The sequence below is a fragment of the Stegostoma tigrinum genome, chromosome 30 (genome assembly GCF_030684315.1).
Source record: "Stegostoma tigrinum isolate sSteTig4 chromosome 30, sSteTig4.hap1, whole genome shotgun sequence".
NCBI classification, from domain to species: Eukaryota; Metazoa; Chordata; class Chondrichthyes; order Orectolobiformes; family Stegostomatidae; genus Stegostoma; species Stegostoma tigrinum.
This window is the reverse complement of record NC_081383.1, coordinates 4868533-4896387: the sequence shown is the minus strand read 5'-3', so window position 1 is coordinate 4896387 and position 27855 is coordinate 4868533. Positions and strand designations below refer to the sequence as shown.

Sequence of the window (27855 nt, the reverse complement as noted above, 5' to 3'; positions counted from 1 at the left end):
ACAGTCGTACGGCACAGAAACAGACCCTTCAGTCCATCCCGAACATAACCCCAAACTCAACTAGTCCCACTGCCTGCCTGCTCCAGGCCCATACCCCTCTGAACCTTTCCCATTCATGTACTTATCCAAATGTATTTTAAATGTTGTAACTGTACCCACATCCCCCACTTCCTCAGGAAGTTCATTTCACGTGAATACTCTCAGTGTAAAAGATTTGCCACTCGTCTTATTTAAACCTCTCTCCTCGCACCCTAAAAAATGTCTTGAAATTCCCCAATCCAAGGGAAGAACCTTGATATGTTTCTTAAATACGGTCAGTTCTGCTATAATGTGTGTTCCAGCAACGTGAATTGCGTATAACTTGATTGACGAATAGGTGAATGCTATTTCTAAAACGCGAACCTGTGTTGGCTATAACTCAATTCCATCAGTGCATGGAGGAGTATAGAACATAGTACAATTCAGCGCAGGACAGGCCTTTCAGCCCTCGATGTTGCACTGACCTGTGAACTAATCTAAGCCCCTCCCCCTACACTATCCCATCATCACCCATATGCTTATCCAAGGACTGTTTAAATGCCCCTAATGTGGCTGAGTTAACTACATTGGCAGACAGCGCGTTCCACGCCCTTACCACTCTCCGAGTAAAGAATGCATCAACATCGCATCATTGTTTCACAGGCTTTGTTGTGGAGTGCTTTCTATGAGAGGTACAGTACAATCTCATCCCCCATCTAGTCATCTTGACTTTTTTTTTAAGGTAAAGTGTTAAATTTACTTTTATTTCATTCTTAGACATGAATTAAACATTTATTTAAATTGTGCTATCCTCTGTGATAGGGTTTTAAGTGATTTTTGGACAATTTTGAATGTGTTTTTTTCTCATGATCTGCCCCCAGCCCCACTTTTCCCATAGGCTCCTGTTATTTCTATAGCACCATTTTCTATCATGCGAAGTTGCACTCAAATGCAACTAATTGCGTTGTAGCAGAACTGAATGTAATCCTTTGAAAAGACCAAATAAGTTTAACCCTCAACTCAACAAAGGGATTTTATTTTCAGAAATAAGAGAGATCAGCTGGGCTGCTTGTTCTTGTAAGCTTTCCCTCAACTTTGCTTGTTTTTACCAGGCTTCCATCCAACTGAACAAAATGATGCGAGTACTTCTTCAAAGCAGCCACAGAACAAAATAGCCCCAGAAAGTATCTGCAGCAAATCAAGCAGTTATCATCAGTCACGTGATCTGCAGGCAGCCTTGGTAAATTACTGCTCATTTCCACAGAGAATTTTCAATGAAACATTTTAAAAGAAACCTTTCCATATACTACACAGAATGTAAGTCCTCCAAACAATAATAAATACGAAGTGTCTTTGCAACATTGTTCAAGTTTAGAGCCAAGAATGCACTTTTGTTTTCTAAAGGTTTTGCATTAACTGTTTCAATAATAGTGTTCCTGACAAAGTATATTCATGTAGTATATTTAAAGTAGTAAAACATTTCAACTTGCTTCACAGGTCCCATTATCAGGCAAAGTGACAGCATGTAAGAGATAATAAAGCAGATAACCACAAGTTTGGTCCACGAGGTGAATGTTTGGGTTTAGAGATGGAATTCCAGCGCTTAGGAACCAGGTTGTAAAAGCACAAATCTAATGCTGAAGTCATTAAAATCAGGGATGTGAAGGGGAACACATCCTTTGGGGTGTGGACAAGGTTACAACATTAGGAGGGGCTGAAGCCATGGAGCAATTTCAATGTATCTTGAGAATTTTAAGTAGAGGTGCTACTGGAACAGAAACCAACATTAATCAGTGAGGGCAGGGGTTCATTCAGGTTATGAGCAGTGAAGCTTTGAATTATTTTAAGTTTACGGGGTTATTCTCAGTAGAACAATACATTATGAAGGCTGAACCAAATAGGAGACAGCGGAGTCAGATGTTGGCTTTCCCTGAAGTCAATCATTCTCAGAAAAAGTCACAATAAAAATAGAAACAATTTGGGATGGGAAGGTACCAATCAGCCTTTTTCTTTATTACATATTGTGAAAGCATATGAAGATTGGTCTCAAAATAAAATGTCAGCTACGTTACTGCAGATAAAGAATAGAGGAAATCTTTCTGCATTTACCATCTGAAAGTTTAGACATAGCAGAATCGGCCTGGTTTTTGTACAATCTGTTCTTAATTCTGATTTGTGTAATTCAAATTGTCTATTACTCTATTTTTATCTCTACTCCAGTGTTGTTTGGATTTGCACAATTTTAATTACTGGAAAATTGAATTTGGTTCAGTGCAATGAACAATATATAATGAGGAGTGTGTTGGATCTGTTTGTCTCTGTCTGTCTATCTCTTGTTTCTCTTTTTCTCATTCTCTTTCTTCATTCTTCTTTGCTCTGTATCTATTTCTTCATTTCCAGTGCTTCTCTTTTTCTCGTTTTTCACATGACTCCCACAAATTCTTTGTTTCTCTTTTTTTGCTCCATTTTCTCTTTTTCTCTTTCTCTTCTGCATCACCCCTCCCACCATGTCCTTGTCCTGTCCCATCACCAACTCTTCTTTGCTATAAGTGTTTCTTTGTTTCAGTTTGGCATCTTCTTAAAACCACATTTATTCTGTAAGTAGTGGCACTCCTTACCAGTTATTTAACCATAAAACATGAGGAGATGCTGTGGGCCCCTCCCCTTTATCGACTGTCTCCACAATCCAGGAATTTCCAGTTAAAAGGCTGAAAGGTCCTCTCAGGCAGGTAGTGAGGGGAACTGACTGTTAAGAAGAAGCCTGTTACAAATCAGGTAAAATATATAAAGTCAGATGCCACCCAGCCCATCTGTAATGAACGAAACAAAGTGTCAGTCATCCCATATCTTGGCTAGTCCAACTTTTACTGTTTGTCTGACAATACAGAGGGATTGGGAACTTGCATTATTCAGAGAACATTAGATAATTAAATCTATCAATTAAATCTATCTATCTATTAAATAACTCAATTGCTTAACTGGAAACACACAAGCTATTAAAAACTACCTCCTTTTCGATGAGCACTGAAAAATTGACAATGATGTATTATTTATACATAAATTGTCCAGAGCTGTTGTGATTCCTAATTATTATAAAGCTCTGACCCCAAAGCAGTACTCAAACACCTGTTTTCTTCTGGTATATTCAAGGTGGGATGATCCTTTACCCTTTGGGTTGCATTGTGTCTTTGATTCAGAGATAATAGGAGACGCAGATGCTGGAGAATCCGAGATAACAAGATGTAGAGCTGGATGAACACAGCAGGCCAAGCAGCATCTCAGGAGCACAAAAGCTGACGTTTCGGGCCTCGACCCTTCTTCTTTTCTGAAGAAGGGTCTAGGCCCGGAACATCAGCCTTCCTGCTCCTCTGATGCTGCTTGGCCTGCTGTGTTCATCCAGCTCGACACCTTGTAATCTCTCATTGTGTCTTTGAGGCTGTTTTGTGTTGAATTTGTGAGCATTTACGACAATTCTGATTTTCTGCTATATTGACTGAATGAGCCACATTCTGTTTCCATCTGTGTGATTACTTTTGATCATTAATTACTTCCCTTCTGCTTGCAGAGAAATAATATTAAAAGATGTTTTTGATAATAACATGCAATGGTATGGCTAGGTGGTCACATTTGTGCTGCTGAGTCAGCAGGTTGCAGGCTCAAGTCCCACTCCAGAAACTCAACGCAAAGGCTCAAGTACCATACTAAGGAAGTGCTACACACTCAGAGCTATTAACCCAAATTTGTGTTCTTACACTAGATGACTGACTGCACAATAAATAGAAGGTGACATGCCAACCCTTGAACCTCAAAAAGGTCATTGCTTTGTGGCCTCAACTCACCCTCTTCCCATTTGATAAAATTTCTAAAAGTCTCTCAGCATGTAAACCTTAAATACATTTAACAATGAAGCATCCACAGCTGTCCATAGGCAGATAATTTCAAAAGGTTTCAAACATCTAACTGAAGATGTACCTCCCGATCTCAATCCCAAAATGACTGACTCTTTATCCCATGACTCTCCAGATTAGAGAAACAACAGTCTGAATTTTTCAATCTGAAGCCATATCCTGGCATTGGAACATGGAGGTAACATTGAAAATAGGGGCAGGAGTGTGTCCTTCAGCTCTCTGAGCCTGCTCCACCATCCAACTAATTGGCAGCTATCAGGTTTGCTGCCCTGTATGGGATGGATCTTCAATAGTGCATGCTGAACTAGAAGGTCACTATTCAAGCTATTCCCAGTCATCTGTCACCCATCAAATGATGCAGTTAACACAGGTCAGGAACTGTGAGGGGAAGCCCTCAAAATGGAAATACCCTTGCTGTCCTACACATGACATGCAGAAAAACATGGGAAATGGACAAGTAGGTGAGCCATTATGCAGGGAGATGCCTCACTGTGTCTTAATCAACTCACTTGCATTGAGGGAGATATTGACATAGTAATTATGTCGCTAGCATCATTAATCCAGTGGCCATTCATAATGTTCTGGAGACAGTGGTTCAAATCCTGTCATGTTAATAGGTGAAAATTAATGAATAAAGTTTTAAGTTAAATTCTGGCTTCAGTAATGGTGACCATGAAAGCATCATCAATTGTTGTAAAAATCCATCTGATTCACTAATGCCCTTACTTGATCATTTGATTTGAATTATTATTGTCACATGTACCTAGGTATTGTGAAAAGTTTTGTTTTGCATGCAGAGCAGTCAGATCATACCGTATTAAGGGCATTGGGTAAAAGAACAAAGTGAGGAATGCAATGTTACGGCTGCAGAGAAGATGCAAAAGAGCAAGGTCAACATTAAATTTAAAATTTGAGAGATCCATTTGGAAGTTGAATAATAGCGGGGAAGAAGCTGTTCTTGAATCTGTTGGTCAGTGTGTTTAAGCTTTCTTATCTTCTGCCCACTGACCTACATGTGATTCTAGACCCAAAATTATGTGGTTGCCTCTAAACTGGCCTAACGCGACATTTAGTTCAAGGGCATTTAGAGATGAGCAGCAAATATTGCTGCCAGTGATGCCCACATCCTTTGAAGCATTAAAAAATGTTGGCCCCTCTAACAGCATGGGCCCCCTCGCTCCAATGACCTTCTGACCAAGCTACAAGGAAGCACTGCCACCGAGGAGGAACCATGGGACCACCCTGCTGCCAGAAACATAGCCAAAAGCATGAGAGGCAATGTCTAGTAGCATTACCACTGGAATATTGATCCAGAGACCCAGGTAATGTGCTGAGGACCTGGGTTCAAATCCCGCTGCGGCAAATGGTGGAAATGAAATTCAACTTTTAAAAAATGAAAGTAAGAGTTTGATAATGATCATGAAACTGTTGCAAGTTGCTGGGAAAATCCATCTGATTCACTCATATCCTGAAGGCAAAGAAATTGTCATCCTTGCCTAGTCTGGCCTACACGTGACTCCAGACCCACAGCAATGTGGATGACTCTCAACTACCCTCTGGGGCAATTAGAGATAGGCAATGAATGCTGGTTAGGGAAACTCTCATCCCGAGAATGGATTAAATGAAATCACATCTCAAAGTGGGCCCTTAACAAAGCAGCTTGGCAGTTCTTCCTCAATGCTGAGGTTTTTGATCTTTTCAAAATCCCTGAGAATAATTTACCCTAGTCAATAGTAAGCGAACCACATATCCCACCAACCATGCCTGCACCCCTCACCTCCAAGCCTGCCCTCAGGGAGCCAGAGATATGCAATCCAATTTTTTGACATCTTCCCAGGGCTGAGTGGTGCAGACTGGCACATTCCAAAGTCCCAAAACATACACAAGAAAAATTCACTAAAGTTGGCAGCAGTTTCCATAAGACAACCATTCAAGTCCTCGCCACCGTAGTGCGCCTTGGGGCTGGAACCCAGTAAATCCCCTCAGGCTGTTTGCACCACAGAATATCAACAAGAAATGTAAATATAATGCAATTGCAAATGTAATGAGGCACCTCAGAAAGTAGCATGTTGTGGTTGTAAAATTTGAACTACTTTGCAATGTACTTTTACAAATTTTATCAGTAAAGTAATTTCTTTTTTAGAGATCAAAGGTGCATTTTTTTGAAGCTATCATGTAAATGAGCAATGTGACATTTTTCAGTGCCAATTATTGTAGGTCAAATATCCCAAGGACTGGCAGATCACATCAATCAGCTTTGGCAGTTCACAACAGTGAGGGTACTGACAACACTCAATAAGCCTATGCCTGCAAAATTCAAGGCATAGGGCACAACTTGAGGTATGAAACCACTATTGGACAGCATTTACTAAATAATACTGATTATGTTCATAATTATGCTGTTAACTGATTTAAGATTGTCAGTTGCACTCACAGTGTTGAAAGTACTAGAAGCACATATATAATGCACGGGACTCTGCTCTTTGCAAATGGAAGAGGCGTGCATACTCATTTTACCTGGTTCGTTCCTTAGGGCAATGCTTTGACTGAAGAGTCAACTTTGTTTCAAAATTAAACAGAGCTTGGCAGTTCCTGTCAGTCATTGTCAAGCTGGTGCATTGGCCATGGTAACGTGTCCACCAATCAGACTCCCTTTGCCAACCAATCAGCACTGTACTTTCATACATTCTTGCAATGTGCTGATGAGTGCAAAATGAAAAGCAGCATGGTCTGAGCAATACTCCAGTGTAATATTGAGGGGGCACATCAATGTGGAAAGTGCTGTTCTTCAGATATTATATCAATCTAAGGCTGTGCCTACCTTTTAAGGTGGATATGAATAACTCTACATCACTGAGGGGAGTTGGCCCTGAATTTTGGCTTGCATTTCTTACATGACCAGCTCTACCAGTAACAGGTGAAAAGGCCCTTTACCTATATATGGAGTGTGTAAGCTTGTTGTGAACTAATTTGTTTCTATGTTTACTCATCTAACACGTCTGAGGGATTTGAAAATCTGATATGGTTCTTTGCAAATTGAAAGTCTTTCTTCCTTTATTTTCTTGGGATTCCATGAATCTCACCTGTATTTCGTATATGTGCTCCTTAATTCCAGCCATCTTCTCATGGAGCATGAAACTAGTGGTTTGTGTTCCTTTCCTGTGCATTTGTAACATTACAGCAAAGGTAAAATGAGGTTAGTCCTTGAAATAAGAGAGTTATCCCATTATGATAGCTGAGTGAATTGGGCTTATACTCTCTGAAACGTAGAAAATTGAGAAGTTACCTCATCGAAACACACAAAAATCTGTTGGGGACTTGATAGGGCAGATGCTGAGAAGTTGTTACTTTCTAGCTGGGAAATTAAGACTAAGGACAAACAACTTCAAGGTAATGGCTGATATGGGGACAAATGTTTTCACTGAAAATGTTGTGAATTGTTGGAATCCTCTACCCCAGGTAGTAGAGAAGTTAAACCCAAGGTCAGTCATGATCATGTCAAATGATGGAGCAGGCTAGTTGGGCTAATTCATTTCCTTTTGCCCCTCTCGTGTTCAAGAAAGTCAAACCAGTTCACTGCAAAGTTATGAAACTGTTGACTGGCTTTTTGTTCAAATCCAGCAGCATATGAATTACAAATACTTGTTTCCAGTATCTGTCAGTTGGTAGTTCTGTTATCAGTTACTGAAGCAAAATCTAGCCTTACAATAATTAACGCTAAAAATATTTTATGCTCAGGCTTCTTGTCATTTGTTTCTTAAAATCAGTTATATATTAAGAATATTCAGTATCAATTTGTTGGACACAAAGCTTTATTAATAAATTGAGACAATAATAGGTGGCTTTAAAAATTTTGACACGATGGATTTAAATACTATGGTGCCAGACAATTATTATACTGGTAAGTGAGATATATTTTGATGTTCCACATAAACTTTGCTTCAATATCAAGTGTTTATTTCGGTTCCTGAAGTGTAAATGTGATGCTTTCGGTACCAAGGACGACACAAACAACATCATTAAAATTTGTATAATGCCTTTAACTATTGAAATGTCCAAGGTACTTCACAGGAACAATATACTAAAAAAAATTGACAGTGAGCCATAAAAAAATTAGTACAGAATGTTGGCCAAGAATGTAGGGATTAAAGGGAAAGAGAAAGGGATGAAAAGGTTAAGAGAAGGAATTCCACAGATGAGAGTGTTAGCAGCTGAAGGCAGAGATGCCAAAAGTGGGATGAAAATGGGAAATGTTTAAGATGCCAGAAGTGCAGACAGAGTTGGAGAATGGCTTTCTTTCTCTTACTTCCCAACATCCCCTTTCTGTTGAATTTAAGATTCAAGGCACTATCACCTATTCTATCACATTTATTTGCTAGGACTTCAAAACTGGCTGTTTTTTCCCCTTCATCAGCCTTAACTTCCTTTTACAATCTTCTGGGGCTTTTAAAATATCAAGATTGACATCACCTAGTCAATAATTCCTGAATATCTCGTCTTGCACACTGTGATCCACATTGGTTCCCAGTCTGACAAAACATCAATTTTAAAATTCTTAGCTTTGTTTTCAAATCCATCTTTGTCTTCATCTTCCATATGTCAGTATTCTGCTCCAATCCTACAATCTCCTGGATCTCTGTGCCCCTGAAATTCTGACTTCTTGCATCAACAACTTTAATCATTCCATTATGCTTTCAGCTGTTTTGATCTTAAGCTCTTAAACCTCCATTCTAAACCACTTCAACTCTCCTTCTTTCCTTTTCCTTTAAGACTCTTTATAACGTGCTCCTTTTGTCAAGTTTTTGGTCACCTATCTTAATATTTCTTTATGTGGATCTGTGTCAAATGTTCTTTAATAATCACTACTGTGGTGTGCTTTGGAACATTTTACTATGTTAAAAGTGCTATTTAAATGCAGTTGTTGCTATTGAGCTAAACATTTAACAGGTCCATGGTATATGAACATATCTGGCAGGGTAGGTATTTATTTCCTTCTCTGTAGCCTTGGGAAGATGACGGATCATCCTATTCCTGAGATTTTTTTTTGTAGAGAAGATGCTATTCTTTCTAACAATTTTAGATATGCCTGAAAGACTTGCATGAACACTTCTGAGAGCAATTAAGTCAATAATATTTTAATGGAGTCATATATCGACTTTCTATGGAACATGAGTGGGTCAATTGGACTCTGATGATAATCCAACATCTTCACAGTCTCTTTGACAAAGATAAGGTAGTTATTTTTAAATATTGTAAAACTCTAATTTAGACTCTTAAACTGCAGTTGTTGGTTTAAAGCTCTGGATAATTTTTCATATCAATTTATTGTAGAGTTCTAGTGACCTTGTGGAAAAGGGAGACCATTCAGCCTATTGAGTCTATGTCAGCTCCAATAAAACAATTTCTTCTACTCTATCCCCTAGCCCTGCAATACTATTTCCTTCAAATTCCCATCTAGTTTATTTTTAAAATCATTCATTGTCTCCAATTTCACCACCGTCTCAAATTCCACCCTTCCTCACATTGTCTCTCTCCCTCAGCATCCCTTGACCAAAAACTTAAATCTTTGTACCCTAACCCTTGTATCATCAGCCAGTGGAAACAATTTTTCTCCATATACTTTATCTGAAGCTATCATAATCATTACCAGCTAAAAAAAGAGACGCCCTAAATTGCTATACATAATCAAGACCCCTCCCACCCTGGAAATAATCTCTTCCAAACTCCTTTGCCAGGCAGAAGATACAAAAGCTTAAACATTGGTGCCAACAGATTCAAGAACAGCTTCTTCCCCACTGTTATTAGACTTCTGAATGGACTTCTCAAATTTCAAGTCTAATGTTGATCTTTCTTTTCACACAACTTCTTTGCAGTTGTAACTTTGTATTCCTCGCTCAGTTCAATCACCCTATGATCTTTGTGTCTTTGTGTTTATGATCTGCTGTACTGCTTGCAAAACAAAACTTTTCACTGTATTTAAATACGTGACAATAATGAATTTAAATCAAATTAAATCAAATTTCAGCTCTCAAAGAAGTAATATTACAGATATATTTCTAATGATTATATACAACTACACTGTAGATGTACCCCAGACTAAATATATTTAAATTAATTTTATGCAAATTTACTACTTGTCTCAGCACAGTAATGATTGAGAAATTTGAAGATACACCTTTGTCCTCTTCTTATCCTCAGTCATCCTCTCTCGCTCCTCTATTTCCCAAATGCACCATGTTCTACTTTACCTAGTCTGACTCAGACTAATCTGGGTTAAATTCTTCCTCCTCATGTGATTTGATGGCTAACACTGTTGCAGGAACCATTCCCACTTCCTTCACAGCTACATAACTCACAAGGTGTTGATTATTTGACACTCTGAGGTGTAAAGAAGTATTTAAAAATTCAAATTGTAATCTTTATCACGTTGTTATGTTCCTGTGTATTTTTCATATCACCTGAATAGCTGTCATGGTAGATTTCTCCCTGGGATCCAATGTGTCCTTGTTACAGTAGATCTTCATCCCCAATATATTAAGTCACATACTCAGCACCTCCTACACTACTTTAAATAACGTTCTATTAATTTCATTCAAGACCTAAATGTATGTAATGAAAATCCTTCATTGCAAATACACTACTTCTTTTTAAACATCTCCAGTATTTTGGATTAATGATTAGCTTTTGGGTTCTGCTCATGGCTTTGCTGAAAAGTTAATAGAAATTCAATTCTATCTGTTGAGTAAAAATACAGAATGAAAGAGGTTGTATTTATGTGATGCCTCTTGTTGCCTTAGGGTGCCCTAAAGTTCAATAAAACCAATGAAGAGTGGTCTCTGTTGCAATGCAGGAAATGTGGCACAACAAGATCCCATATACAGCAATGTGGTGTTAACCAAATAAACTGTTGTTAAGAGTAGATTGAGCAATAACTAATGGCAAAGACAGAAGGTGGAATTTCTCTCATTTTTCAAACTATTAACATGATATAATTTACATCTGAAAAGTTACGAGTCCCTGGTTTAGCATTTCATCTCAGCATGGCAGTTTAGCATTTGCTTAAATACTAAACTCCATAAATTGGAACTGTCTAGATGTTTACCCTTTCATTACCTACTTCTATCTGAATGAGACATTTAACTGGAGTCCTGTCAGCTCTCTTAGATAAACCTAGAACTGGTGCTACTTTCAAGCAGAGCAGAGGAATTCCTTCCAGAGGCCTGGCCAATATGTATTACCTAATCAACATCCCAAAAGCAGATTATCTGGTTATTAAGACATTGGTATTCATGGGAGCTTGTTGTGTATAAATCAGCTGTGTTCTCTACTGTGTACTTCAAAAGTGCTCCCATTGGGTGTGAAGCACATTGAGACATTAACTGGTCATAAAGAAATATCATATAAATGCAAGATAATAAAGTGTGGAGCTGGATGAACACAGCAGGCCAAGCAGCATCTCAGGAGCACAAAAGCTGACATTTTGGGCCTAGGCCCTTCATCAGAGAGGGGGATGGGGTGAGGGTTCTGGAATAAATAGGGAGAGAAGGGGAGGCGGACTGAAGATGGAGAGAAAAGAAGATCAATGGGAGAGAGATTCCCTGAGGTTGGTCCGGAGGGAGGAGGGTAACTTCTTCAGGTTAGGCGTCCCTGGAAGAGGCTTCGCAGTGAGGTTAAAATTGTATCAGTGATAATGGGAACTGCAGATGCTGGAGAATCCAAGATAATAAAGTTCATTCCAGAACCCTCACCCCATCCCCCTCTCTGATGAAGGGTCTAGGCCCGAAACGTCAGCTGTTGTGCTCCTGAGATGCTGCTTGGCCTGCTGTGTTCATCCAGCTTCACACTTTATTATCTTGGATTCTCCAGCATCTGCAGTTCCCATTATCACCCATATAAATGCAAGGCTTTTTTAAAAACAATCTTCCTTATTTTAAGCACCTCTATCAAGTCTCCCCAGGGTCTCCTCAGCTTCCCCAGTTTGTTTGTGCACTAGAATTTTTCATTCCAATTGCATGATCTCACAATTCTTTAAATTGATCTCCTATTACCATTTTCCTACCCACCTGACTAGTCCATTGATACTTTTAGATAGTCTACACCTTTCTTCTTTATTATCAGCTACAGGGTCAAGTTTAGTATCACTGTTGTCAAACTTCATCAACAAGTTTATTAATCATGCACCGTACATTCAGGTCCAACCTATTGCTATCAACCACAAAAAGCAAGGTGTTGGTGCTATGTACTGAAGAACCTCACTTCAGGAAACAGTGTGCCTGGCACAAAAACACTCATTAACAGTGTTAACATTTTGGTTCCAGTGACATTTCCTCAGATCTGAGGAAGGGTCACTGGATCTGAAACGCTAACTCTGATTTTTGTTCACAGATGCTGCCAGCTCTGCTGATCCTTTCCAGCAATTTATATTTTAGCATCTGATTTTCAGCATCTACCGTTCTTTCAGGTTTTACCCATTAATGGTCTTTCCTAACTACCTCTGAACCAGTTTAATGCACAACATGCCACTTTGCTTTGGATCTCAAGGCCAGACCAGCACTTTGGATTTTTGCAATACTGTAAAGATTCAGAATGGAGAAGGAAGGAACCTCTAAACTCTGTATAGAGCTGAAAGGCTGTTGAATTCTCTTCCAGGGTTAGCAGTTCAGGCTTTGTGAAATAATGTCAACACTCAGATTTAGAATGGAAGGAAAGGTGTAGGGAAAGCATTTGAACAGACAGTTCTATGAGGCAAAACAATTAAAAGTTGCAAAGTTAAGGCAAGCATGATACTGATCTTTCACAATAAAATTGATTGGTTGGACAGTTTCAGGGAACTGAATGGCCTTCTCTTCTTGCTACGTAACTGCACTGATTCTGTAAATGCGGCTAACACTATTTGCTCATGTGGATGGTAAATTCTGATTCAGCTAGCTGGGCTGAAAGATTTGGCTCAAATGAGATTATTGACATTTTTTTTAAAAAGTAGTAATTTAACTTTGTTAATCTGAAAAGGTGAACTAAAAATAATGTCTGTGCAACTTCAGTAAAGCTTAATGCCTTTTTCAGAAAAATCAACAGACCTTAATATCTGAAAAGAAAATATATGTTGTGTTTTTCAGTTTGAGGAAAGGGAACAAGCTGGCTGCCCTGTACAGAGTTTCACAGACCAGTAAATGGAAAAAAAAATAAAAGAGTTCATTCGTCAAAATAGGGAGAAATTATTTCCTCTGGTGGGAGAATCCAGAAAAAGGAGAGTAACCTTAAAATTTGAGCAGAGCTGCTTAAGGGTGAGGTTGGAAGCACTTGTTCATTCAAGGTTAGTCAGAAGGTGAAACTCTTTCCTATAAAGGCCACAGAAACTGGAGATTGCTTACCTTTTCAAGAATTGGGTCAAGAATTGTTTATTGAGTTGGAGGATATAAGCAATGCAGGTGAATGAATTGAGGTTGAATTGAATGGTGGAACAGATTCAGGGGTTGAATCAATTAGTCCTACTTCCATGTTCCCATGATCAGATCCCACCTCCTGACTGTGGAATTAATCTGATACAATGTTTGACAATGAGTTTAGCATCCAATTTCTTGACCACTAGATCACAAGTCCGCCCACTTCCAACTCTCCAATGTGTCCTGCACATCTGTTACTGAAACCCTTATTTCATAGAATCCCTACAGTGTGGCAACAAGCCGTTCGGCCCAACAAGTCCACACTGACCATCAGAGCATCCCACCGAGACCCATTCCCCTATAACCCACCTAATTTCCACATCCTTGAACACAATGGGCAATTTAGCATGGCCAATCCACCTAACCTGCACATCTTTGGACTGTGGGAGGAAACCAGAGCACCCGGAGGAAACCCACACAGACACAGGGAGAATGTGCAAACTCCACACAGACAGTCACCTGAAATGGAATTGAGAGATAATGGGAACTGCAGATGCTGGAGAATTCCAAGATAATAAAATGTGAGGCTGGATGAACACAGCAGGCCAAGCAGCATCTCAGGAGCACAAAAGCTTTTGTGCTCCTGAGATGCTGCTTGGCCTGCTGTGTTCATCCAGCCTCACATTTTATTATCTTGAAATGGAATTGAACCTGGGTCCCTGGCGCTGTGAGGCAGCAGTGCTAACCACAATGCCACTGAGTCACCGTCCCACTCTTATGTTTTTTTTATTATCTCCCGGCTTGAATATTCCAATATCGTGCAAAGAACTGTGAATACTGGAAACCTGAAACAAAATCAGAAATTGCTGGAGAAACTCAGTAGCATCTGTGGAGACAAAATAGGGTTAACATTTTGATTCCAATATGACTTCTACAGACTATTCCAATGTTGTCCATCAATCCTCCACCTTTTACAAACTCTGTTCAGTCCAAACTCTGTTGGCTGTCTGCTAACTTGCATTTAGTTCCACAGAACTGTCCATTCTGCTTATGTTGTCTTATATTAGCTTTGGGTCCAACAATACCTCAAATATTAAAATTTTCATCCTATTCGGTATCACTACATGGTCTAACCCTGCTCTATGTTGGTAACCTTGCCCATCCCTATAAACCTCCCAGATTTCAGTGTTATTCTAGCTGTGGCCTGTTTCATACCACCCTCTGTGCTCCTGAAATAACAGTCATGCCCTAAGCTTTGGAATTTCTTTCACAATGCTCCCCCTCCCTTTTCCTCTGTGCTCTGTTCAGATATTCAAGCCCTTAAAATTTTGATAATACTATTTGGTGCCCTAATTAGCGCTCGTTCCTTAGCTCTGTGTCCATGCTTTCTTTGCTTTTTGTAACCTTTGTGAGACATGGGCGTCATTGGCTAGACCAACATTTTTTGCCCACTCCTAATTGACCTTTCTGTACCTTGGGAGTATTCGTATGATCAAAGCACTATACAGATACAAATTGTCGTTGTTAAACTAAGGGCAACAGCAAATTTCGAGTCTAACCTTGATTCCTTGGGGATTGTCTTCATGAATAACTATGTTCCCAATACAGAACCTTGGAAAACGTCCAAATCTAATGAAGAATCTCGACAAACAATTGGCCAGCAGAGATTGGGCTGTAATCGACAGGTGTCGCTGTTCTTCAATTTCGCTGCCTCTCCGCCCCTCCATGACTAAACGAGTGGCATGTTGAATATAAAAATACAGTCAGTGTTCCTAACAGGAATTAAAAATTTCCTGTTTCATTTTAGATTTATTCTTGCCCAGCAAGTTTTAGAAATTGAAGCATAATTATGTACCCTTTTCTGCAATAAAGATAAATTCCAAATTCCAGGGGAATTCTCTGCCTATAAACTTTTAATCTGATTCTCTTGGAAAATAGTGATCATTTTAACTTCTCATTTTTGGAACAGGATGTTAATGGAGACGGTAAAAATATTCCTTTATCTAGTTCTTTGTTTTTTTTCCTGTTACCTTGCGAAATTTTATGGTTTAAAAATCAGCAGCACACAAAAAACACTGATTTAGAAACTGAAGCTGTTGATAAAGCATTTCTCGAAATGGACGTTACTTGTATTTGGTATTATGACGCCAGCTTTGGTTACTCTGAGCTCATTGACTTTGTTTAGATGGAGCGGCTGAAGTGCGCCTGTATCCTTTATTTTTGCATGTTATTTAGGGCAAATTTTCTAACAAAAATGTATTTCTCGTGATTTAAGGGAATTGCATTCCCATCACTGCGAAATAGAACGCAACTCCAGAAAGGGAAAGAAAATCATTATTCTTATTTTAAACCACCGCTTCTTCGATTCAGATCCCAGTTTTGTCTTCCCCGTGTCTTTTCCCATTTCCTTGTGAATAACTGCAAATTCCAACAGCAGTTTTTGTCTTAATCGCTGCCTTTGAGTACAAGATAATTATTTTCAATGTCACTCTTTTACATCGAAAGATTTTTCCCATACTTCCCTTTCAAACAAATGAAACGCAATTTTAAAATTAATTTCGAAAATAATAAAGTTTAAGATATCAGATAAGTGAAATATAAAAAGGTTGTATTAACTCAAACTAAGGAATTATTAAACTCAAAGTATATAAGTTTTCTTAAAGCCTCGAATCACCTTTATCAAAATGGTCGGGACCATATCATCACTTCGTTTTGATTAAAACAGTCCAAAAACCTTAATCTGCTTATTTTTTAATTCCAGGATAGGAATACAATGTGTTGTTTTCTATAGAGAGAGAGAGGCAAAATTGTTCTTTGGCTTTGACCATTATCTGATCCTAAATTTGTTAGAGCGAGATGCAACTTTTAAATAAAAATTGCGTTCGAAAATGCTTCAGAAACAGCATCTTCTTGCGACGGAACCAGGAATGCGGGATAAAAGGGTACTGTGTACTCGCAGTAAAATTAGAAACCCAAACCTTGCATTCCTCCTGTGCAGTACTTTCAGTTCCAACAATATACAATTGCATCGGAACAATAAATTCTACTGAAGTAACCCGTAATAAAGGGCCGATAGTATCCAGTAATGAGAACGGGTCGATTTGTGAATCAAATATGACATCAATAAGCTTTGTCATAGGGCATCACTTCGACTTTAGGACTCCTCATAGTGGGCATGAGTACGTTGCTGCACTCTATTTTTGTTCTGTATGTGTGTGCATTTTAATCGATGGTTGTAATTCGATTAAATAGTTATTTCAATCACGAATCTTAAGGATTTTCTGTTGTGACAGTGCAACGCTAATGTCAATATTTAAACAGTAAAAGCTTTCTTATCTAACTACTGGAAACATTGACTGAATACTGAATGACACATTTATAATGTGCCTTGTTCGAACTGATAAAACGTGTTGCACTGGGATTGGAAAGAAAGGCAGCGAATATTAAAATATATTTATCGTGGGTTGTTTTTCGGCGTAGAACTACGATACATCTCTCCAAAAAAGTTACAGACTCGTTATTAACAGCACTTCTTAAATATTCCAATTGCAATTTTTTAAAATAAAAACGAATTTGGATGAGCTTCAAATGAACGCACTACCTTTAGCAATTCCGACTTGAGAAATATATTAAACACCTGGTTTTGCAGATAAGACCGCGGTTGGATTTTATTCGATTTTGGAAGTAAAATTAAACTATAAAATACCTGAAAATGTTTTGCTTTGCAACTGTTGGTGCCTAAATACAAAACGGTGCTGGGTGTTTTCATTTTGTTTCTACAGTCAGAAATCTTGATTCAGTTATTTTCATTTGGGGGGAGGTGCGTGGTTAACATCATTTTTAGTCAGTGAGAGAGAGAGAGACCCTCACCTACTGAGAGCAACATATACTTCACGCAGTCCACTTGCGAAGCATGCCCCCCAACCCGAGGTTTCGATCACTAGGCGCTTTCGCAATTGTCTTCATTTACTCTAAAGATCGGAGCCTCAGAGGGGAACCAATAGAGGGAAGGGGCACAGACAGTAAAGAGAGCTGGCATCGCCATGTGGAAATTATACATCCCCTGCAATAACATTTTCCAAAGCTATTTGCGGAGACCTCGTTCTGAATTGAAATATACAATGTGATCATTGAAACAGTTTTGTAGGGAAATGATATCAAATGCATGCATCAATTATAATGTAAAAACACAGACTACATTGTCTCCATCTTACATAGGGCCATTATGGAACATCTTACCAATATAAACCATACAATATGTCGTAAATTTAATGTATAAAATATATCTGAACTCTACGTTAAGGCCTCAGCTTAAGATGATCTATTGTATGTGAAGGTACTGTATTAACACACGGTGCCTCTCTACGTAGGCGAAGCCGAAAATTTCTTCCCTCTATTTAAGGGTGAGCAGGAGATGAGCTTGTTTAGGAAATCGCTACAATATCTAAAAGTTAAGTGGTGCCTCATGACCAGAGACTCTCGCCCCCCAGGGACTGGCCAGGCACTTCTACATTGTAACACGCTATCTACCCAGAGCATCACACACTCCCCACCCCCTCGTCCTCCACCCCCGGGGGCCTCTCGGACCAATTGATTTGACCTCTTTTTACAAACATTTAGCACCGGGACATTAGACAAGGGACAAGGCAAGTGAAGAAGTGGGGAAGGGTGGGGTTGGGGGCAATGGGAGTGTCAACGGACAGCGCTGTACAGTCGCAGAACATGAAAAATGTGTTACAGGACTCAGGATCTAATCTTTCAAACCAACCACACCGAATATCCTGGGCGCAGCAATTTGTAAATGCTCCGGTCCAATATTTTTAGCAAATCATTTCAAGCAAAATAAAAAGCAGAAAACTAATGCATATCTTTGAAGGACTGATTTAAACTCAACCCTTGACGTACAGATTATGAATATCTAAATAACAGAGCATTCTGCATTAAATCGCGTGATGGGTACAGTTTAGGAATCATTTCTCATTTTTAAATAGGCTTGTTTACTGAATAAAATAAACCGCCTGAAAAAAAATTAACTTTGCATTTTAAGTCAACAGTAATTGACATCTGGAAATATTCAACAGTGGCTCTGTTTTCTTCTGTCATAAATCCGAGATTAAAACAGGAGAACGGACTAACCAGATCCAGCTAAACACAACCTTCGGGATAATATTTACATTTTACCGTTCAGGAAGACAGCTAAGAAGCAAGAAAGTTTTCGGCAAACTTATATCACCCAGGTTTATTTTTGTTAATAAAAAGCCGACATATCTGTTTAAAATTGTTGCACCCTGTAACAGGCTGCATAAATAAATCACAAGGGAAGCTTTGGGTGGATAGGGGTACGACTAATGTTGAAATAGTTCGCCTGTGGTCCGATCCTCGTGAGTTTGGGGGGAAGGACATTTTACCCAGAAGGTCTCCATTCCCACATTCTGGAAATAAACTGTGTTCCAGAGTGGCTTAACATGGGCAATCGCGACATTATAAACTAGTCCAGTTAATATTGCTACGTTGAACAGTGGCTTTAAGCAAACCCCTCAATGTGACTGCACTCTTCAAGCAGAATGTTAGAACCGAAAAGGTTTTTTTCTTAAGCGAACGAAAGAGAATTTTTTTCACATTAAAATCACCTAATTCTGGTTATTAACTCACCCAGCCACCCCTTCTGTCATCCGCTTCCTTCTTGCTTAGAAAATTGCCACCTCAAAAATGCTCTTTTGTGTTCTGTGCACTATGCATATTATCATATTAAAAGGGTCTGTTCTGAAATATATTGCACGTATAAAATTCGGCGATATTTATCCTGATTCTCTCAGAATGAGAGAGAGGTACGTTCTGAAATTTGGTGGTTTGAGCAAGAACAGGAAAATATGAAATCTTCCGAGCAACAATTTTGTATTTACAATAAATTTCTGCTTTTTTTAAGCGCTGTCCATGTTTGCAAAAGTAGTGCAAAATGTCCGCTACTGCATTCTTCATTTTTACGTGAAATTTGATTCGCGGATAAGTTATTTTAGTGATGATATCTCATAGAAATGTGCAGATATTTCAGATAGTTTTAACCTCTAAATATGTGCATTGTTGTACATTAACCACGCGTTCCTGCTTCCTGCCGAAAGCTGGTTTAAATACATTATAACACCAGGTCACAAATACCCGTCAAAAAGCAAGCACTCAATGTCTCAATTATTTTACAGAAATGTTATTTATTAAATAACACGGTTTATTAAGTTGTGGTTTTGATTAAAGATTACAGTCTGAAATGCGATCGAGGGAACTGCGTCAGGTGCTGTGATCTTATTTTGGAATTGTCTTTCACGGGATAAAAAGTCCGCGCTCCTACCTCCCCCAAAACAGCGATCATTTCAAGGTCACTTTACTTTTTCTCTATTTGAACATTTTGCTGCATATTGGTGCGCAGATCATTCGAGCCTGTTTAAAAATAGCTTGTGCCTCAAACAGTGGTACCTAGCCCAGGCATCGTAGCAAACGGACGGCAAAAATAAAAGCTATAAAACTACAGCGAAAATCCACTCCTTTTTCGACATCATTCAGCTCCCGTGAAAATATCAGGAAATAATTTCAGCATAAAAACCCTGTTATCGTGGAGGGGATGAAGGGGATTGTCAGCGTTACTCCGTCCACAGATTAAGCATAATTAACGCCCTGTTTAATTTACACAATTGCCTGTCCCCTTTCTCCAATCTTAAACATCTGCTGCACAGGTTAAAGAAGTGTTTGCTTTACATCAAGGAAGCTGTAGTACCGATACTGTTTGAAATACTTCTGAGTTTTTTTAATTCTTCATCACACCGACATCGCATGCAAAATTATGCTTTTATTTTCCGAAACGAAGCAATTTCCGAGAAGATTTACGGATTCACGGCGCTAGAATTCATTCAACAGGAACAAAGGAGAAAGGCAGTTCACCGAAAAATGAAAGAGGTGACATTTTCACAACAAGTAAATTCCTCTGATAAACTATGACTGATATTTTAATTTAGCGTCTGGGTGCGTTGGCACCGCGTCTTGAGAATTTAAGACTCGCCTCTTCACATCTCTCCATCCTATCTGAAGCACTGTGGTGGAGTCCCTGTGTAGTTCTGAATTAAACATTAATGCAGAATATGCAAAAAAATAATGAGAACCGGATAATATATTGTGAATCCGTTTAGACCACTACGTTCACTGACGCAAACACGTAGTCATAAACGTGGCGATTTTTTTTGGGAAAGACTCCCTCCCATTCCTGCAATGGGCTAGATCATAATTTTATCAGAATGTCTTGCAAGACTGAAAGGGGGAAAGAGGCAACCGCTTTCCACTCACTGAGAGCGGCGCAATGCTCGTGAAAACGCAGTTTTCAAAAAAAAAGGGAACAGGATGGAAGTCTAAGGTGCATAGAAAATAAGGGAGACGTATCTATTTAACCTCACGTTCGGCAACGTGACCCAGAGCTGGGCTCCCGCTCCATCGTGTCAGAAGCAAGAATATGCCAGGCTGATCCCAGCGGCATTCTAGCGCCCAGTTCTGTGGAGACTGCCTGCTCTGAAAGCAGTAGCAATCAAAAACGATGCCCTTTAGATCAGGAGAGAGAGGGAGGGAGACAGAGAAAGGCAAAATTAAGTGCATGTCGGTAGGAAAGACACAAAACGGCTGCATCGTTTTGTTGGTGAGAGGCAGTTACACCAGCTGTGACCTGGAGCGACGATTTCCCTGCTCAGAATGTGGGGTGTGCGCGATTTTTATTTGAAAAACAAAAATCAACTTGGCGCCACCGTGTTTGCCAGCTCGAGGACGGGAGGTGTCATGTGAATCCAGTATAGGGAAAGGTGCACCGGACGGTGGCCGAGAGAGAGATAGAGAGAGAGGATGCAACAGAAACACAGGAGAGAGAGAGATGAGGTGTCTTCAAATGCTCAAGCATCTGTTCATTGCTTCATTAATTAATCGCCCAAAAGTTGGGATTAATGTAGATTTTGCAGAGAAGACTGAAGCGGCGAACAGTCACATTGAGTCTCAAGTGTTGGAGAGGGAGCGTTTAGCGCGCCGTGTCTTTTCAGGGCCGGTCCTCTCCTGCTTTAGGAAGACATGTTGGCCCATGCACATTTTCCTCTCGCTTTCTGGCGAAATGAGACAGGGTGTGTGTGGGAGTGGAGGAGGGGAGGTGGTGTAGTGCGAGATGTGAAGGTGGTGGGAGGGGGGGGTGGTGGTGGAATGGAGGTGGATGGGGAAAGGGTGGGGGGGGTGTGTGTGGAAAAGAATAGATCACACAGAGATTGAACAATGGGCATCAACTCAGCTGGACAATGAATTGTGAGGCAGAGCTGTTTGATTTTCTGGACACGTCCTCATAAGGCTGTGGACAGTTTGAATTCCAGCGCGGACTCCCAGACACCCGGCACAAGTTATGTGAGAAAATTAGTACAGAATCAGAAAGGAGAGTCTGGGGGGTGGGGAGGGGGGGGGGCCGCGGAGGGAAGTCGATGGAAAGAACTGCAGTCTTCGTCTAGTTGATTTTATTTTAACCCCTTACAATTTCACTGACGCTCGAGCAAAACCTAACGCGCTAGGGGAATCAAGAAGAACTAAAAACAGCAAAAAAACCTATAAGATCATCACCGGAAGGATTTCCAAGTTTTTAAAAAATTCTTAAATGCAAAATTCACGCAATCTCTGACTGCGCAATGGACGAGGGACTAATGGAGAGGATTTCATTGGTCAAGAACATGTAAGTAACACTAGTGTTTTCTTTTAAAAGTGGCATTTAATTTTAAAATGAAAAATCAGGAGAGACAGGGCGAGAATGCAACTTACTTTACAGCTACTGCTAATCACATGATGAATGCCCACTTCAAAGCTTCGCAACCGGGTGCTAAATGATGCGAAGAAAAAAAGTTTATTTAAAAATATATATATGTATATATTTTGAAAATTGCTAGAAAATTGCCTACCTCCCTGCCTTTGAACCTGACAATTTCTGCAGACGGTATCCTGGAAGGACATTATATGTATTATACATATATATAATATATACATATTTCAGCACAGAATTCTTGCCCAGTTCTTACAGAAATTTGCAGCGGCCCAAATGCTCCTGTTGTTGACAAACCCAGTTGTCTTAATAATTTACTGGTTCATGGGAAAATTTCACTGGGGACCTTGCTCTGGGCTAGCGTGACACCAGAACCCGTTGTCTGGTCAGATTCTATTCTGAAAGACGCATTATCATGATAATATCTTTCTCTCTGCTGTTGAACTTGATTTTGACTTCCTTTATTGCCTTCGATTTTTTGCGGTCACTTACTTGTTAAGAAGAGAGGGGGGGGAAAAAGGACAAAAATTTCCCCTCACTCTCCTGGGAGTAGCGTGTGAAATTAAAATATTCTGAATTAGCGCTGTCTTTATATATATACATATATATTATATATATATATATATATATATATATATATACACACAATCAGGGCCTGTGAGGCAGGAGGGTGGAGTGGGGGCTGGCGAGGACTGGGGGAGTTAGGGGTTGGATTTGAAAAGGCATATCAAGATTGGCAGGGTTGTTTTACAGAGGTACGTTCAGATAATCGGAGACGGAGAACGTCACATTTTCCAACTGTCAATGAAATGAGTGTGTTATCCAGGGAAATTCGAAGAGAATGTGTGCGTGTCTGTGTGTTTGTGTGTGTGTGAGAGAGAGGAACTCTTGTGTTAGGTTCTGTTAAAGTTACACTGCGGTTGGCCTGTGCCCGATTAAATTGCACTCCATCACTGCCGTCACGTTGGGTCTTGCAAGATTTCGCTCCCAACTAAAAAGGTTATTCTACACAAGCTTGCTCCTACAATGGGGTTCCTTCCGTACTCTCAACAGCAGAAGGTAAGGAATTGCAGTGACTTGGATAGAGTCTTGATGCATAAGCATGAACTAATTAAGAAGACATACAAACTGCTGCATTTTGACTGTTGCGCCATAGCGTTGGAAACATTTAAGCTCTGTCAGTCTTGTGACAGTTGTGAGACGTCATTCTTTTTAAAACTGGGCTTGTTATTAGCTTCTTACCTCGCTGATTAAGTCTGCCCACAACGGAGAAACGTCATGGTGTCTAACGTATTTTTTTAATAGGTATATTACATTTTCGCGCGCGTGTGTGTGTGTGTGTGTGTGTGTGTGTGTGTGTGTGTGCTTGTATAACGCTCGGTGACAATGCTGCAGAATAGGGAGCTGTGGTAAGAACTCCAGAATCCCCGTCGCAGCGTTCGCTGTTCAGGAAAAGCTTGTTTTAGACTGTGAGCCCAACGCCCCAGGGGAGTTTGCTAAAGGGAAAGAATTCAATAAATTCTCAAACCGTGCAAAATTTGGCGTTGTCGGTAATTGTGAGCTGATCGATTTCTCCCGCGATGACCTCGATGGTATTATTGAGAATTATTGTATTCTCAGTCGGCTCTGACCTGTGTTCATTTTTCACATCTAGACGCATCAAAATGCATTTTAGTTAATCAGAGACCTTACAACTCGTTTCTTTTTGCCGATTTTGGGAAAGGTTGAGCCGACATAGTTACGGATTTCCTTGCTCATTTCAAACAGCATTAAAGAGCAAAGTTTAGTTTGACATGTACAAGCGATTATCCTGTTAAAAGCATATATAATATTTGATATCTTATTATTGTGTGGTAGAGACCCGTCTCTATAAAATAGTTTAAAAAACACGTATTTTGTTTTGTCTTTGTGCGTAAACTTCAATAATGCAGAGGACCTGTCTATTACCACGTTCAACTGCTACCTTTAGGCTGACGATCAATTGTTCTTTTTATGTTATGCATTTACTGTAATACCCTATAAAGCCGAACATATGAGGCATATGCAACATCCATGCGTTTAATTCAATCCGCATGTCAGTAAATTATCTTGAGCCCTTACGATGACTATTGTTCTGTTCGCATGACAATGAATTCCTTTAGTTGCTTCTGTTGCACTGATATTTGAGCAAATCCTCATTTCTACCTGTCCTCCACAATGTGCGCCCGGCAGGTGTACAAATCAAATTCAATGCGATGCCCAAATTGGGAGAAGCGTAAAGGTTTGGCGCTAGTCAGGGAATCTGGGCAAAAGTGCTCGCCTTGCTCCATCGCAGAATCATCTCTTACTCCCGACGGATCCAAAATCCGAATCAAACAGGCGCCGGTGATTCAAACACCGAACTCGGTGATGAAATCCGTGCTCAGAGAGGGGGATGGTTCAAAATGAAATAGCACGGAGAGGAAACTTGTTCGAGGCATCTGTCACATTTAAAAGTCCTGCACAGGCCCAGGAATTGCATGCAAGACTTATCCGTAGGTGCCGGATTGCAATGGAAATTAATGTCGAGTAAATCCCAGTTTCGGTGTTTTTGTGTTTTTATTTGGGGTGCGGGGTGGTAGAATATTCAGTTGTCACTGTATGGAATGTGATGGTTGAAACAGGACAGAAGAATGTCCCACAATTTTACAAATGATTATCCATTTCGTATTTTAAAGTGACATTAATTTTCGAACAATCTTTCATGCAACGTTCTCTGAATAATTTAACGTTATCAGTGCATGCAGCTTTAATCGCAGGGTATACTTATAAAAAGCAGAAAGCTCTCTCTCTTCCTTTGACGAGGTATTGATAGTTACAAATAAAACTTGTCTGTGAATTCCCCTCCCTCACTACACACAGTCTCAAAGCCACACTTTAGCACACACTTATTAAAACACACACACTCTCACACACTCATTCACACACACACACACACCCAGACTCTCACACACGCATTCAAACACACCTACACAAGCTGTCACACATTCACTCAGACTCACACCCATTCAAACACTGTCTCACACGTTCATTCAAACACGCACTCACTTAGACACACACTCGGTCAAACACGCTCTCACCCAGAATCACACACACGCTCGCGACCATACTCACAAAAGATGGAACATCAGATGCGAAGGTAAAGGGTGAAAACTAATTTCATTTTTTTGGTATATGAGCAAAGCCTCAGGTCTAAATAGAATTCAGGTATCTCACCATCATTGCAAAATCCTCCCATCATCTTCTCGTTAAACGCTTTTTAATAGGGTTGAACGGGATGCATTTGTCTTGACGTGGATTGGTCCCTTTATAGTTTTCTCCAAAAGACACAAGGATAATCTTCCATCTTACGAAAAAGGTGTAACAACCACATTTTTTGCACTTTTTGTACAGAATATTTTTGTTCCCTTCGACAGGTGACTTCTGTAGTTTTATCCCCAGTCCCAGCATCAATACGTGATTAGATTGCATTTGAGAGTTTTTTTTTGTCGTCGCCTTGATATCTCTTAAGTCTGAGATTTTATTTAGTAGCCTACTTGTGTTGTTACAAAATGTACAAGAGAAAATGGTCAGACTTGATGCAATAATTTTAGCCAAGATGGGGCGTGTGTGTGTGTGTGTGTGTGTGTGTGTGTGTGAGAGAGAGAATATGTGTGTGTGTGTGTGTGTGTGTGTGTGAGAGAGAGAGAGAGAGAATATATGTGTGTGAGAGAGAGAGAATATGTGTGTGTGTGTGAGAGAGAGAGAGAGAATATGTGTGTGTGTGTGAGAGAGAGAGAGAATGTGTGTGTGTCTGGGAGAGAGAGAATGTGTGTGTGAGAGAGAGAGAATATGTGTGTGTGTGAGAGAGAGAGAGAGAGAGAATACGTGTGTGTGTGTGAGAGAGAGAGAATGTGTGTGTGCGTGTGTGTATATACATGTGTGTCAGAGGGACTATGTGTAAGTGAATGTTTGATGTCTGCACTTTCTGCTTGTGTTGTAAGTCATTGGTTTACTAGAACAGGATGATGCTTTTGCTGATATTCTTTCCACATTTAATTCATTTTTTTAAATAGAAACTCTATTTCCGATGTGTTTTGGCTAAACTTACAGTAAGCGAGGTATTTGTTATTTTAACTGTCTGGGTTTTCCACGTGTTTCGTAAGGAAAAAGTAGAATATCGCGAGGTGCATACTGAAAGACTATATTTGAGAATGGAGATGTTTTGAAAATATGACTTTCCAGAATATGAATGCTGATTCATTTTTAAAAGTATGTATTATTTAAGTGCAATTCTATGTGAACGTTTAAATAGTTACAACCCATAAGTGTGCAGATAAATATTTACCTGTCGATGTCTTTATTAATACGGGCGTAATTGCATGGATTCTCAGTGTGAGTTCTCTATAAACTGTTTCCGATATCATCGTTATCTTGCTGCTGGGTGCAAAGGCTTTGGACATAATGTGATTTTGAGCTTGAAACAGTTTGATTTCTGTAAAGATGTCATTTGGCCCAGTTCCCGGCTCGTACTTAAAAACATCAATCTTTTATAAATAGGATCTTTTCGATTCTAACGACTTCGAAGGTTGAATAAAGTTATTATTATGAAGAAGTGCATGATATTTTTCCTTACACAGTTTTGCATTGTTGTTAGGTTTAACTCGCAAACTGTAAAATCCATATAAAAAGTTCACAGCTCCGAACCGCAGTAAAATATTCTCCCTTCCCAAACGTTCTCCTCGTGCATGTGGGTCAGATATTTACAAAACGGCCAGCAGCGAGGAGGAAATTCAACGGCCATTCGTAAAAAAAATGAAAATCATTTTAAAATAGATTGGGACTATTAGAGGGATTCACTTTACCTTCGGGGCTCACGGTGGCTCAGAGCTGGGCGGGAGAAACATGGTGGCGGCCTCTAGAAACACTAAGCCGTTCATTAGTGATGTTTACCCGCTCAGATGTGTTGTTTTATCATTGGATCGGGGTTTACAAGCCACAAACCATGTACCGTCCTTGCAGAGATCCCTGGGCACAGGTTCCTCAAGGCAGCAGAATAGGAACTTTTTCCAGCCGCACAGGGATACAGGGAATCATTCCAGAACGGGTGGTTGCTTTGACTAATTCCCAGAATTTCACCGCCGCTGACGATTCAATCCTCCCTGTTAGAGATGTCACGATCAAGAGGAAATAGAATGAGGATTGTTTGATGGAGCCCAATCGATTTGGTTGATTGTTTTTGTAAAGTTCCACTGTACAAAAAAAACTATGAGTCACATATGGTTAGCCAAGTTAGCCTTAATGCTGAAACAATAACGGCAATTGCTGGCAAAACTCAGCAGGTCTGGCAGCATCAGTGGAAAAGGTCGAGTGAGCCCTCCCCAGAACGTTTTAGCCTTTAATACAAATTTGCCCCAATAAGAAGAGCCTGTACATAGAGCGTCTTGCCTCTATCTTCAGGAAGTCTCAAAGTGGTCTGAAATCATTGGATAACTTTGCAATTTCAGACATTACCGCAGCATGCAACGGTGCGCAGCAAGATCCCAGAAATAACAAATGTTGAATGCACAAAGAAAGTGGGTCTCTCTGTATGTTGTGTGAATGTACTGACACCGTGCCAGTGGCCGATTGGGATAAAAGCGTATGGAGACGCTTCGTGCCCATTTTCCGCTGCACAAGATGTCTCCACAAATAGGAAGTCACAAGCAGGAGATAACAAAGTGTGGAGCTGGAT

At 39.8% G+C, this 27855-nt stretch overlaps 2 long non-coding RNA genes across 4 annotated transcripts in view; one reads left to right on the top strand and one right to left on the bottom strand.

Annotated features, from left to right (window-relative positions):
* Positions 1-27654, bottom strand: LOC125466025 (uncharacterized). Its single transcript, XR_009442810.1, has 3 exons — positions 26470-27654; positions 14869-15038; positions 1-2779 (listed from the first exon to the last, which is right to left on the bottom strand). It is a non-coding gene; the product is annotated as an uncharacterized LOC125466025 (long non-coding RNA).
* Positions 21571-27855, top strand: part of LOC125466023 (uncharacterized) — a 152504-nt gene continuing 146219 nt past the window's right edge. For 2 of the 3 annotated variants that reach the window (XR_009442809.1, XR_007250354.2), the window contains exon 1: positions 21571-22040. This is a non-coding gene — a long non-coding RNA (uncharacterized LOC125466023). Of the gene's footprint in view, positions 22041-22902; positions 23184-27855 lie in introns of those variants that run through there. The other variant, XR_007250356.2, reaches the window with a different exon arrangement.